The sequence below is a fragment of the Galeopterus variegatus genome, unplaced genomic scaffold (assembly GCF_000696425.1).
Source record: "Galeopterus variegatus unplaced genomic scaffold, G_variegatus-3.0.2 Scaffold3043, whole genome shotgun sequence".
Taxonomy (NCBI): Eukaryota; Metazoa; Chordata; class Mammalia; order Dermoptera; family Cynocephalidae; genus Galeopterus; species Galeopterus variegatus.
Genome location: NW_007729154.1, coordinates 89,471 through 101,712, shown reverse-complemented (window position 1 = coordinate 101,712; position 12,242 = coordinate 89,471). Strand labels below are relative to the sequence as shown.

The 12,242-nt window shown below is 41.9% G+C and overlaps 1 protein-coding gene across 2 annotated transcripts in view; it reads left to right on the top strand.

Moving 5' to 3' along the window:
• Positions 1–393: 393 nt before the first annotated feature.
• Positions 394–12,242, top strand: part of ZNF71 (zinc finger protein 71) — a 32,418-nt gene continuing 20,569 nt past the window's right edge. The window contains exon 1 of one of the 2 annotated variants that reach the window (XM_008583786.1): positions 394–440. The gene's annotated coding sequence lies outside the window, so the exon portion shown is untranslated. The remainder of the gene's footprint in view (positions 441–12,242) is intronic. The other variant, XM_008583787.1, reaches the window with a different exon arrangement.

Here is a 12,242-nt window from a genome sequence, read left to right as displayed (position 1 = left end):
GCCCATAGGAATGTGTGTGTGTGCATGCATTTGGGAGGCAGCAAAGCCTAGTGGTTAAGCATGTGGACCCAGACATACTGTGCCTGACTCCAGTCCCAGCTTTGTAATCTTGGGTGAGTGGCTTCTCTCTTTGGGCCTCAGTTTCCTCATCTGTGAAATGATGTCGATAGAAGTAGTGCTCACCTTCTAGAGTGGTCGGAGGATTACATGAGACATTTATCAAGTGTCTTGCATGCAATATTCGCTGTGGATGTGTGTGTCTGTCTGTCTGTCTCTCTGTGCCTGTCTCTCAGTGGATGTGTGTCTGTCCTGTCTGTCTGTGAGGCCAGCTTAGTCCTGGTCTCTCACCATGCCTCCCTCTTTTGACCCCTCAGGCCCGTACCCCGGTTGTCCTGGGCAGTGGAGGGATGGCCACTCAGCTGCTGACCGATGAGGCCCTGGTGAGTCATGCCTCTCTCTCATCATCCTTTCCAAAGACTGGAGCCCAAAGGGCTGGGCTTCTGCCCTCAGATGAGCCCCTGCCCGCCTGAGCCCCTTCCAGGGCCACATCTCCTGGGGCCTATATGCCCTGATGAGGAGGACAGTACCTATGGATGATACTGATTTTCTGTCCTACACAATCCAGGCCCAACAGCCCCTCATTCATCCCTGACACTAGCTGTAGGGTCAGTGTCGGGGACAGGGTAGCTTGAGTGGCCAGGCCTGCCCTCAGGCTCTTAAGAGACCCAGGTGGGTCCCTAGGAAGTGATGGTTAAACCTGTGATGTTGAGTGAAAAGGACCTGGGCAGGATGATGGCAGGACTTGTGGCCTTTAGAAAGGGGCAGACAGCACTAAATGTCTCTTATGAACACCCATGTGTTTGGTGAAAGTGCAAAAACATGTGGGAACAAGGTGCATGTTTAAGACAGTGGTTACCTCCTGAGAGAGGAAGGAGGATACATTTGGGTGGGGTCCCCAGGTGTCTTCAGTTCTGGCCCTGATGTTTTATATCTAGCTGGGTGATGTGTAAATATATGTATGTTTGTTGTATTTTTCTCTAAACTTTTATGCCAGAAGTATTTCATGATAAAAAACGTGTATATAAATGTTTGTTATAGAAAGTTGGCAAAATCCAGTAAACCATAGGTAAGAAAATATAATTCACCCATAGACCCTCTACCCAAAGATAACGGTGTGGATATTTGAGTATTCATTTATTTCTTCCTTCTCAGATGATTATTTTTTAGTTGACCAATTATTGGCTCTGCGATTTTAATCTCATTTTTTTTCCTATCCAACTTTATGCAATAAATATTTCCCCTTGCCTTTGAAAACTTTACAAACATCACTGTTTTGGCTGCATAATCAGTGTATCTAAATGTCCATTCAGATTCAGTATTGGTGAATTTGACTTTTTTTAGAATACTTTTTTATGCTGTAAATAATATATCATAAAGGGAAAGAAAATTCCTGATAGGTAAGGAAATGCATTATCATTATAAGATTTTTAAAAATCCAGAAAAATATAGCTAAGAAAATCAAAGTCACCCATGACCTTACCCCCAAAGACAACTATGGAATATTTGAGTGTCTTTCCTTCCTTGGATTTACATATTGTTTTGCACAGTAAGAATCACTCTGGCTAAACAATTTTTATATACTGCTTTTTCAGTGAAGATTTCATCCTGAGCATTTCTCCACATCATTAAAAAGTCCTCTGTAACATTGTTTTAATGATTACATAAAAATTTTATCTGTGGCTGTACCCTGCTTTACTTAATGTTTCTCTTGTTGGATATTTATGGGTTTCCAGTTATGCATAGCTATAAAGAATGTCACAAGGGATGTGACTGGGCATAAATCTTGCCCTGTGTTTTATATGATTTCTTTAGGAGTGATTCCTGGAAGAGGAATACTGGGTTGGATATTTTTGAGACCTTTCATAAATCATCATATTACTTTCCAAATCAGTTGTGGCCATATGTGTTCCCACAAGGGTGTCTGAGAGGTTCTCCGCTCCTTTACACTGGCTGTTGTCAGGTATTTATTCTAAACATTGGATGTAAATGATAAATGGGTATATAGATAAATGGATATAAATGACAAGTGGTATAAACGTTGAGCTTAATAGGTGACAGATGGTGTCACGTGATATCTTTCTGAGTAGCATTGTTTGTATTAGTGAGGTTCAGTTCTTAGAAAATGTTTGGTAGACATTTCTCTGGGCAGGTAAATGATACATCTTGTGCTTTACCCGTCTACAGGAATCTTAGTATTCTTAAAAATTTTAAAGAAGTGTGTGTGTATAAACATTTGTAGCAAATATTCTTCCCAGGTTTGCTTTTTGTTTCTTACTTTATGTATTTAACTGTATTTTTTCAGTACAAAAGCATTTCATGTTTTTTAGGGGCTGTCTGGTTAGCTCAGTTGGTTAGTGCTGGTAGAGTGTGGTGCTGATAACACCAAGGTCCAGGGTTTGATCCCTATATCAGCTAGCCGCCAAAAAAAAAAAAAAAAAAAAAAAGAAAAAGCATTCATATTTCTAAAATTGAATCTGTTGGTCTCTTGGAGCACTGCAGTGTCTTTCTTCATCTTTAAGCTGTGCAAGGATTTCTTTGTCCATAGGTCAGATAGCATCTGTATTTTCTTCCTGTTTACCATTTATCATTTGAATGTTAACAATGAACTTTTGAATCCACCTGGAATTTATTTTGCTGTATAAATGTATCAGTTGACTTATCCATGAGTTTTGGTTTTTCATGTCTTCATTTATTTAATATTTTTTTTTGAGATACACTTCACATAGCACAAAATATACAGTGTATTGGTTTTTGATATATTCACAGAGTTGTGCAATTATCTACACAATCAATTTCAGAACATTTTCATCATCCCCAAAAGGAATCATTAGCACTCACTCCCTTTTTCACCTATCACCCTCCAGCCTCTGGCGACTACTAATTTACTCTCTGTCTCTATAGATTTGCCAGTCCTGGACATTTCATATAAATGGAGTCATACAATATGTCGTCTTTTGGGACTAGCTCCTTTCACTTAGTAAAATGTTTATAAGGTTCATCCATATGGTACCGTGTAGAATTTCATTCATTTTCCTGGCTGAATAATATTCCATTGTATGTATATACCACATTTTATTTATCTATTCATGAGTTGATGAACATTTGGGTTGTTTTCATTTTTTGGTTATTATGGATAATGCTGCTGTGAATATTTGTGTACAAGTTTTTGCTTGAACATGTGTTTTCAGTTCTCTTGGGCATATATATAGAAATGGAATTGCTGCATCACATGGTTAACTCTGTTTAACCACTTAAGGAACTGTCAGACTGATTTCCAAGGGGATGTCTTCATTTATAATGCATCTATGATTTCTGTTTTGATTTCTTATTTTAAATACATTATTTAGAAGAATTTCTTAATTGTTTTTATTTCAACATGGTTGGGACTTTGGGTTTAAGTTTGTTTTTTTAAATCACTTCTACTGTAATTACATTCTGATTTTTTAAAAATAGAGCCTGATTTCAGCTCTTTAGAACTTTTCAGCTCCTTTGGAGGTTTTCCTTGCTGTGAAATGGTTTTTGTCACTAGACAGGAAACCAAAATAGATGAAGCACTAGAATGAGTGTCCTCGGACATATACATGCAAAGAGCTCAGGAAGGTCCTGTGCCATTGCACTTCTGTCCCCAAGATGATGGGCTTCTAGACTTTATAGACTATGTTCATTGTCTCAGCGTGTCCCTGGTACCAGCCAGGGCTTGGGGCACGAACCCTGCTCAGTGAATATTTTATTGAGCGAGTTACGTGGAGTGTACCTGAAAAAGACTTTCAGAAGGAAGAATTATATGTTAAAAACTTTAAATAAATAAATAAAGGAGGTGGGAGGGAACTTTTGGAAGTGATAGATAAGTTTGTGGCCTTGGGGCCGGCCTGTGGCTCACTCGGGAGAGTGTGGTGCTGATAACACCAAGGCCACGGGTTCGGATCCCATATAGGGATGGCTGGTTTGCTCACTGGCTGAGTGTGGTGCTGACAACACCAAGTCAAGGGTTACAGGAATCTTAGTATTCTTAAGTTTGTGGCCTTGGGGCCGGCCTGTGGCTCACTCGGGAGAGTGTGGTGCTGATAACACCAAGGCCACGGGTTCGGATCCCATATAGGGATGGCTGGTTTGCTCACTGGCTGAGTGTGGTGCTGACAACACCAAGTCAAGGGTTAAGATCCCCTTACCTGTCATCTTTTTTTAAAAAAAAAAAAAAAAGTTTTTGGCCTTGATTGTGGTAATTGTTTTACAGGTGTATATGAGTTGTATACATTAAATACGTACAGCTTTTTGTATGTCAGTCATACCTCCATAAAGTGGTTTAAATTTAAAGAAAGAAGGAATTATTAGCTGGGCTGTCTGAAGGATGTATTGGGCCAAATAATCAAATAATGAGATCATATAGTAATAATAAGTGTTACTAATAATATGTATGTATATATAAAATATCAAATTAATTAAATAATAGTTGTAGTTGACATTTATTAGCACCACACTCTCCCAAGTGAGCCATGGGCTGGCCCTTGATAGTTGACATTTATTGAGAGCTTACTCCATCCGTACCAGATGCTATGCTGGTACCATATATCTGTTGTTGAGATACACTTCACATACCACAAAATATACAATTTATTGGTTTTTGGTATATTCACAGAGTTGTGCAACTATCTATACAATCAATTTCAGAACATTTTCATCATCCCCAAAAGGAATCATGTACCCATTAGCACTCACTGCCATTTATATATATATATGAAGATGTTTCAAAAACTTCATGGAAAGATTCATATTATCTTTTAATTCTATTTTTCCTGAAACTTTTTGAAGTAGTCTCATATATCACCCCATTTAACCCATATGACAACTATGGAGGGGGACATTTGTTATTATGAAGCCCATTTCACAAATAAGGCTCAGAAAGGGAAAGACTGTTGTCCAAGGAAACACAGTCCGGGAGGGGCAGAGCCAGGATTCTCTTGCATGCTGCCTGGCTCTCGAGCCCAACTTCTTAGCCACTGCCGCATACTGCCTCCCCTTCCTCCATCAAGTGGTGGCCCCTCAGGCACAGGAGGCTGGCATGAGCCCAGGCCTTGCTGGGCGGTCGCTCTGGGGACCATGAACGGACTTGTCAACTGGGAGGGTGAACTGTGGTTAGTATCAGGGAGAGGAAGGGGCTCAGTGGGCTGGAGAGACCCAAGTACTCGTGGGCGTCAGGTACAGTAGCTGATATTGAGCACCTACTGTATGGTATGCACTACTGTTCTGAGTGTCTTATGTGGATTAACTCACTTAATCTTCCAGCCCAACTCTACTTGTTTATTCATTCATTTATTCAAGAGCCATTTACCAAACCTCTACTATATGCCAGTCATTGTTCTAAACGCTGGGGATACAGTAGTGAGCAACATGGATGTATTAGTCAGCTGCCATAACAAAGAACCTCAGACTGGGCTGCTTAAACAACAGAAACCTATTTCCTCACAGTTCTACAGGCTAGAGTTTGATATCAAGGTATCAGCAAGGGTTGGCTCTTCTGAGGCCTCTCTCCTTGGCTTGTACTTGTAGATGGCTGTCTTCTCCCTCTGTCTTCACATTGTCGTCCCTCTGTGCATGTCTGTGTCCTAATCTCCTCTTATGTAGACACCAGTCCGATTGGATTAGGGTTCACACATATGATCTTATTTTACCTTAATTACCTCTTTCTTCAAATACAGTCACATTTTGTGATACTGGGAGTTAGGGCTTCAACATATGAATTTTGTGGGACACAATTCAGCCCATAACAATGGACAAGATCTCTGTCCTCATGGAGTTGACATTTCAGAAAGGGGACAGATGATAAACAAATCTGAAGCAGTACATTGTGGGATAAGAACCACAGAGGGAAAGTGGACTGGGGTTGGGTATTAAGGGAAGGCCTTTCTGAGAGAGGGTTGCATTTGAGTAAAGCCCTGGAGGTGAGGGAGCCCTCCAAAATGTCTGGTGAAGGGCACCCCAGGTAGCGGGAACAGCCCGTGCAAAGACCCTGAGGCAGGGTTGTGCCTGGCATGTTTAGAGCACAGCAGGCAGGGGTGTGTGGCGGAAATAAATGAGCAAAGGGGAGCATGGTGTGAGGTTAGGGCAGAGAGGCAGTGAGGGGCCAGAGGGCAACGGCCTTGTTGGCCAGGGCCAGACTTCAGCCTTCTCTGTGAGGGGGGTGGGCGCTGTGGGTGGGTTTTGAACAGAGGAGGGATGCCATCTGATGTGGGTGCTGTGATGGGAGAGTGTACTGCCACTATCACCATTTCACAGCTGGGCTAACTAAGGCACTTGAGGAAGGTCCCATGGCTGCTAAGTGGCAAAGTCAGGATTCAAACTCAGGACTTTGGCTCCAGCATGTACCTGCCTAACCCTCTGGCAATCCTGCCTCTTTTCCAAGCTATGAATGGCTTTCAGTCCCATGAAATGGCTCTGACGATCACATTTTATCACATCTGTCAGCCTCACCGCTTGGGAAGAGTGTGGAACCCTGCCCCAGGGTCAGCTGTCAGCTCACAGGGGTTTCCCCGGTGCCTGTCCCTGAGGCCATATGGACAGCTTCCTGGTCCCAGCAGTCCAGGCTGGTAGCTCAAGGGACCTGCGGTGGGAGGTGGAGGTGTTTTCATTTTTCCCTAGAAAATATAGCAGGTGGTTAAAGGGTACAAAGTTCCAGTCGTGCAGGATGAATAAGTTCTGGAGAGCGTGGTTAACAATACTGTTTTGTATACTTGAAATTTGCTAAGAGGGTAGATCTTAAGTGTCCTCACGACACACACAAAAAGATAACCATGTGATGTGATAGATGTGTTGTTAATAAGCTTGATGGTGATTATTTCACAGTGTATACATGTATCAAAACATCACATTGTATACCTTAAATATGTACAGTTTATTTGTCAATTATACCTCAATAAAGTTAGAAAGAAAAGAAAGAAAATATACCACGTGGGAATTTCTCCAAGTGACAACAGACACAATGATCACGACAATAATAATAACAATATATTGGACTAGTTCAGTCTCTTCACAAACCTCTGAGTTAAAAACTATCAGATAATAATAGTCATATACTGCATAATGATGTTTTGGTCAACGATGGGCCACGTATATGAGGGTACTTCAAAAAGTTCATGGAAAAATGTAATTAAAAGATAATACTAATCTCTCCAGGAACTTTCTGAAGACTCCTTGTATGATGGTCCCATAAGATTATAATGGCTGTAGCATACAGCCTGGGTGTGCGTTAGGCTGTACCATCTGGGTGTGTGTAAGTACACTCTGAGATGTTTGCACAAAGAAATTGCCTGACACATTTCTCAGAATGTATCTCCATCTTTAAATGATGCATGACTATAATTATAATAATAACTAAGCTTTATTGAGCATGTGGTATGTACCAGGGCTAATTTTTTTCACAGGAGTTTTCTCCTTTAATCTTTACCACAACTCTTTGAGGTAACAACTCTCATCATGTCCATTTAACAGATGAGGAATGGAGGCTCAGAGAGGGGAAGGGGAAAATAGGGAAGCTGAATTCATGCCCAGGCCCAGTGACACCCTAGTCCACAATCTCACCCAGTACTTTACACCCAGGGTTCTCAAACTCACCTGTCTGAGGGCTGCCAGGTAGCTTGAAGGAGGAAGTGGGCAGCTGGAACCTGTGGCAAACTGGATCTCTCTTTACCTGTCAAAGGGGCAGCCAGCACTCATCTTCAGCCCAGGGTGGCCAGATGTTCTGGTGATTAGAGAGAAACCAGAAATTCAATTTTCTCAGTGTAATACATAGATTTTTTTTCATTTCGTTAACAAAAACAATTTTGAAACCCTCATAGGGGTGAAATAGAAAACGTGCAGCTAGTTTCAGGTTGAGGAATGTCTTCCACGCAGTGCACACATACAGCTTCCAGTCTTTTCTTGTACAGTGGGAGTTGTCCCATTGGGTCAGTTCAGGACATCAGGCACCTTCACAGAGCCCTGGCTCACACACACAAATGATATGAACAACCAGCACTGGGTGAGATTTGCAAGTGTTCACCAAATTAAGAACAAGGGTAGATTATCAAGCATCATCTCTGGAAATATTTTCAGGGTCACTCGCAATCCAGAAGAGAAATGCCAGCTGCGACACCTTGCAATATTTAACCAGCTGTTTTGTTTACAGGCAGAAGATATGCCATCCTTCTCAGGGTCTAATTCAAACAAAGTGCCCTTTGGTTGTAATGTCAACCAGATCAGTATTATATGTGGATGAGGCCATCTAATGTTGGGGCTGAGAGCTGGACTGACTGGGTTTAAAATGCCACTTTTCCGTCTGTGTAACCTCTCCTGCCTCAGTTTCCCCTCTCTGTGAGAGGGAGAGGCTCATAAAAATGCCTATCTGGTAGGGTTATTTGGAGGATGAAATGAGATGATGCTCGTAAAACATGCTTAATGAACATTCGTTGTTAATTTTTACTAAATCTGAGTTGAGGGGGAAGAAACCCTGTACCAATACCTTGTCTATCTTACTCGGAGCTGTATTCCCGGTGTCTGGCATATAGTAGGCACTTAAGAAATATTGGTCGAATGAGTAGGTGAAGTACCTCTCTGTTTGTTTACAGGAACCATCAATGAAATGTATTTAGAATACATTACAATATATATTAGATATCATTGATCTAGAATTCTTGTTTGGGGGAAAAATTCAACCATGCTTTTCTGGTAGCCCAGTGTAGATTAAAAAACCAGCTAAATTTCTGATCCAGTTATGTTTTGCAGGGTAACAAACCATCTCAGAACTTAGTGGCTTAAATACAATTTATTACTGTTCGTCATGGTTCTGGGGATTTGTGAGCTCAGCTGGGTGGTTCTTGTTTGGTGTCACTTGTGTGGTGGTGGTTGGATGGCAGCTGGGGTGGAGTAATCTGTTGGCTTCTTCACTCACATGTCTTTCTCTTTTTTTTTTTTTTTTTAAAAGATGACTGGTAAGGGGATCTTAACCCTTGACTTGGTGTTGTCAGCACCACACTCAGCCAGTGAGCAACCGGCTTTCCCTATATGGGATCCGAACCCGTGGCCTTGGTGTTATCAGCACCACACTCTCCCGAGTGAGCCATGGGCCGGCCCCTCACATGTCTTTCTCTTGAGCTGGCATGGATGGAACAGCTAAGGGTTTGGTGGGCATCTTTTTTTCTCCACATGGCTTTCTCATGTGGCTGCTTGGGCTTCCTCACAGCATGGCACCTGAGTAATCAGTTGCCTTTTGTGATGACTGGCTTCTCCCAGAACAAGTGCTCCAAGAGGCCCAGGCGGAAGCTAGAGGGCTTCCATGATCTAAGCCAGGAGTCTCTGAGTATTACTCTGCCAAATTCTATTGGTCAAGCAAGTTCCCAAGGCCAGCCCATATTCAAGGTTTGGGGAATTGGACTCCATTAGCAAAGCATTTGCAGCCATCTTCAATCTACCCCGTTATCCACTTTCTATTAAAACTGACTTATACTGAAAGAAACTGAGAAAATAGGTAACACCTGCATTTCCCATGCTTCGGAGGCAGACTTGGCATTTCTAATTCACAACCCCAAGAATGAATTGAGAGTTGAGAGTATGAGAATCCTGTGTGTATATTCAGTTTGGGCAGATGGTCAAAGCAGGTGGTGTTTCTTTGTCTTCTCATCCTACACAATTGTTTTCTCAGGCACGCTCAAGCCACTGTGTAAGAAATTTAAAGATTCAGCCATTTGTTCTACAAATATTTGTTGAGGACCTGCTATGTGTCGGGCGCTATTCTAGGACCTGAGGATTCAGCGGTGGACCAGGAGACAGTCTCACAACGTCCTCGTGAATTAGACACTTGTAATCCCCTTTAACAGAGGAGGAAACTGAAGAACGGAAAAGTCAGGTGATAGAAAATGTTAGTGTTACACATATAGCTAGTAAATGGCCAAGCCAAGGTTTGAAAGCAGGTCTTTATACCTCTCAACTACATGCCCTTAATCAAGAACTGTTCTGCCTTTCATTACTAAAAAAAAAGAAGTACACACTCTCCCCATATTAATTATCTGTTACTGCATAACAGATTACCTGTAATCTCAGCAGCTTAAAGCAACAGATATTTATTATCTTATACAGTTTCTGAGCGTTGGGAATTGAGAAACATCTTGGCTAAGTGGTTGTAGCTCGGGGTCTTCGCAGGTTGTAGCCTTCAGGAGCTGGAGAATCACTTCTCACGCACATGGATGTTGTAGGAGGCCTCAGTTCCTCACTGGCTGTCAGCTGGCAGCTTCAGTTGCTGGTCAGGTGAGCCTCTCCATAGAACTTCTCATAACATGGTAGCTGCCTTCTCCCAGACTGAGTGATCCAAGAGAGAGAGAATGAGAATATGCGTAAGACGAAAGCTGCAGTCTGGATAACTTTTTCATCTTTTTCTCTTTTTCCTGAATTTTTAAGTTGTGGTGAAATACACATAATAAAAAATGTGCCGTCTTAACCATTTTTAAGTGTACAGGTCATGAGTATTAAATACATTCATGTTGTGCAACCATCACCACCATCCATCTCTGAAACTCTTTTTATCTTGCAAAACTGAAACTCTGTACCTATGAAACAATAATTCCCTATTTCCCCTCCCCACCTCCCCTGGCAACCACCATTCTACTTTATGTCTCTTTGATTCTGACTGCTCTAGGTACCTCATTGCTAAGGTTTGAATGTTTGTCCCCTCCAAAACTCAAGTGGGAGTTTGATCACCATGTGTCAGTGTTGAAAGGTGGGGCTTTTAGGATGTCATTGGATCGTAAGAGCCATGCCCTCATAAATGGATTAATCCGGTAATAGGTTAATGGGTTATCATGGGTGTGGACTGGACTTTGTTAGGAGAGCGCATGGACTTGCTGTGGCTTAGCCTCTTGACATGTATCCACTGGCTGCCTTGGAGTCCCCAGCCAAGAAGAAGGCCCTCACCAGATGTGCCCCTCAACCTTGGACTTCCCAGCCTCCAAAACTGTAAGACATAAATTTGATTTTCTTATGAATTACCCGGTTTTGGGTGTTCTGTTATATGCAACAGAAAACTGACCAATACACTCATATAAGTGGAATCATATAGTATTTGTCTTTCTGTGACTGGCTTATTTCACTTTTAATGTCCTCAGGTTTCATCTGTGTTGTAGCATGTGTCACAATTTCCTTCCTTTTGAAGGCTGAATAATACTCCATTGTATGGATATGTGACATTTTGCCCATTCATTCATCTGTCAGAGGACAGTAGGGTTGCTTCTACCTTTGACTATCGTGAATAATGTTGCTGTGAACATGGGTGTACATATAATAACCTTTTCTTAGAAGTGACACCACACTGCTTCTGCTGTATGCATTGATCACGCAGAACAAACTATTGCACAGTGTGGGAAAGAGCTACATAAGGCTGTGAATACCAGGAGTTGGGGATCATTTGGTGCCATTTCAGGGCCTGCTAATGCACAAATTCACACATACACAGAAAACAGAAACATATTCATGACAGCACTACTCTGGGACAGCTGCTGTTAACATTTTGGTACATTTCCTTCAGGTTTTTTTTTTTTTTTTTGTCTGTGCATTGTGTTTATGTGGTTGAGATAAAATGGTTTATGTGATTTTGGAAACCTACGAGCAGCTCCACGTTGGAAATCTCTGCATAATCTTTTTTGAAAATGGCTACATAATCAGACATGGAGATGGGCCCTATTTAATCAGTCCCACGCCATGGATATTTGTTCCAAAGACTAGCCACTATAAATAAAATGGGATAGACATCTTTGTGCATGAAGCCTTACCCAATTTTTTGGACTATCTTGTTGGGGTAGTTTCAAAAATAAAAGGTCTGAACATTTTAAAATCATAAAATGTATGTCATTAACCTTTTAGTTGAAGAAATAGTAGATGCATTTGGTAAAAACTTCAACCACTGAAAATTAGTAAACTGGGAAAAGGAATTCTCCTTTTCTGCCTCCTCATCCTGAAGCTGCCGGCATCAACTGCTCTTACCAGTGTCTTTTTTTGTTAAGAGCTTATTGAGGTATAATTCACATACCTTAAAATCCACCCATATAGGGGCCAGCCCGGTGGCGCACTGCTACAGTGCGCCGCTTGGGAAGCGCGGCGGTGCTCCCGCCGAGGGTTCGGATCCCACATACAGACCGGCCACTCACTGGCTGAGCGAGGAG